The 2,593-nt window shown below is 33.6% G+C and overlaps 1 pseudogene; it reads left to right on the top strand.

Annotated features, from left to right (window-relative positions):
* Positions 1-2,203: 2,203 nt before the first annotated feature.
* Positions 2,204-2,300, top strand: LOC129085800 (uncharacterized; annotated as a pseudogene).
* Positions 2,301-2,593: the final 293 nt, after the last annotated feature.

Genomic DNA, 2,593 nt, shown 5'->3' on the forward strand with positions numbered 1-2,593 from the left:
GCGTCTCCAGCTGCCTGTCTCTGGCAGGTAGTAACTCTGCCGGTTTTTGCAGCTGGCTATTTTCTGTGTACTTTTTGGCCTCTGGTGCTGTGGGCTAGAGATCCCCACTTTTGGTTTAGACCCTGCTCTTCTCAGGGGCATCCGACTGGCTGTTTCAATATCCTTCTGGTGTTGCTGCCCGTTGGCGCCCCGTCTGCCTTCTCAGGTCTGTACCGCACTCCTTACCAGTTAGATTGCACTAAAGCCGATTCTTCTGTCTCTGAGGTTACAAGGCTCCTCTCTCACTATTGTTCAGTTGTTTGTTTCAGGTGATTTCTCCCCAATTTAGTTGTAATTCCAGGTTGGTCCTGGGAGTAGGTCACTGTGACTTCCACTCACTCCTCTGCCATCTTGATTCTCCTAATTTTTAAATGTCTATTTAGTTGTTGACAAAGATAGTAATGAAATTTATTAATAATAGTTATCCAGAGCATAGAATATACTTCTCAAATACTCAGCAAAGAGCAAATTATTTCAGCTTTCATTAGGAAGAACTGAGTACAATTTGAACAAATCAACATTTTCCCAAGAAATACAGTAATGTTTCTAATACCTTTCTAGAATGTAATTTTTATGTGCATTCTTTCAGTTGTGTTTCTCAAGTAGATATTGGTGATTTGTAAGCCTATACATTAGTTTCTAAAATATATTGGGTTAAACCTCAATTTTTAAAAGTTGCCTTCTTGTAACAACATTTTATTATATTTTTATAACATGCAGAAAATTTTTAAATATACAAGTTAAAAATTGTATACCAAACAATGAACATGTGACAAGATTCTACCATTGAATTTCACTATACTCAGTTCTCATATGTCTATCCACTCCTCTAGGATATCCCCCACAGAAAGCTCACTCATGTAAACTTTATATTTTCATCCACCTTAGATTTAAAAGTCACATTTTCATGCTACTTAATGACTTCTTGAGTGCATATACCATTTAGAAGTAGTTGAAAATTTACATAATCATTTTAATTTTTAAAAATAATCTGATTTGTAGACACAAAAATCAGAGCCCACATTTCAGGGAGAATCATCAGTCTTCAAACAGAACATGTCTGGGTGGCATTTGACATCACTTTGGGTGAGAGAGTTCATCTCTTTAAGAGTCGGTTCTTCCTTTGTAAAATGGAGAGAAGAGATATAAACACCAACTCAAAACTCATCCCAGGAATGTTGTGAGGGTGAGAAAAAGAAGCAGTAAAACATTCCTTAGGCATGTATAATATTCTCCTTATTTGTAGCAATCAGGAAAATTGAATTATTAATGGCATGTTGCAGGTGCAGCCTGGAAACCACTTACCTTCATAAATAAACATTATGAGCTTTATTTCCTGGAAACTTGGCAGCAACATGTAATTGGCTTAGTGTGCTATAGTTTCATTTTTCTCATTAAAGACATTCAAATTCTTGCACTGAAAGAGCGCACGAAACCCCTGATTATTTTCAGCAACAGACTTTAATAATAATGCTTATTTTTAGTGCACTCTACCAATTTTCAGGTTTTTTAAAAAAATTCTTATAAGTAAATGGGTATTTAGGAATTAAAAATACTAAGACCTTTTCCCCATATTCTGGCTGTAAGTCATTTTTAAAATTCTTGCCTCAAAATACTAAGAGAAAGAACTAACAGTTGATCTTTGACAGTGATTCAAAGCAATTTCCACCCTGCTAAATTATTCTGGGTACCAAGCACATAAAGCATTTCAGATAAAAGTCAGAAAATGAGTAAAACAATTTATTTTATTTCTCTCAAGTTAACCAAAATGCTTTTGATAAACTGAACATAGTATTACAAATATTCCATTTTTATGTTTTCTAATTATAAAATAATAACAGTTTTTATTAAAATATAAGCATTGTAGACATGCATAACTTAGAAAATAAAAATTCTTATAATTTGGTATTTCAGAGACAATTATTGCAAGTTTGTGGGGCATTTTCGTGTACACACACACACACACACGCACATGCATACCACACCTCACTTAAAGGCTAACAGCATAGAATTAGACATACCTGAGTTCGATTCCCAGCTATGATGTGTGATCTTAGGAAAATTACTTAATCTTCGTAGGCCTTAGTTTCCTCATTTGTGAAGTACAAATCTTAATAAAGTTCCAAACATTATTTATTCAACACTAATTAATGTGTGTGTATACATTGCTTCTCAGCCTTTTGGCTAAGATCAAGTGTAGTATCTGTTCTTATCAGTTTAACAAATTAATTTGTGTGTATACATACATGCACACACCTTTTAAAACAGATGGTATATTTTACTTGATATTTTTTAAACTTTCTTTTCCTTTATGATTTGTTAATTCATTATACACACATGCCATTTAAAAAAATGACTCCACAGAATGTCACTGTATAGGTAGATAAAACATACTTGTCAAACTCTGTTTCTACTATTTGAAGCCATGCTGTAGTGAAACATCATGTATCATTAAGTTCTGTGAGTATTTTTACAGGTTCAATTTCTAAACACTGAATTGCTTTTTATAAAGAATGGAAAACATAATGTTGGAAAAGATCCATTCATTGTAGGA

This window comes from Pteronotus mesoamericanus, unplaced genomic scaffold (genome assembly GCF_021234165.1).
Source record: "Pteronotus mesoamericanus isolate MK-2021 breed Mesoamerican mustached bat unplaced genomic scaffold, CSHL_Meso_final scaffold_31, whole genome shotgun sequence".
Lineage (NCBI taxonomy): Eukaryota > Metazoa > Chordata > Mammalia > Chiroptera > Mormoopidae > Pteronotus > Pteronotus mesoamericanus.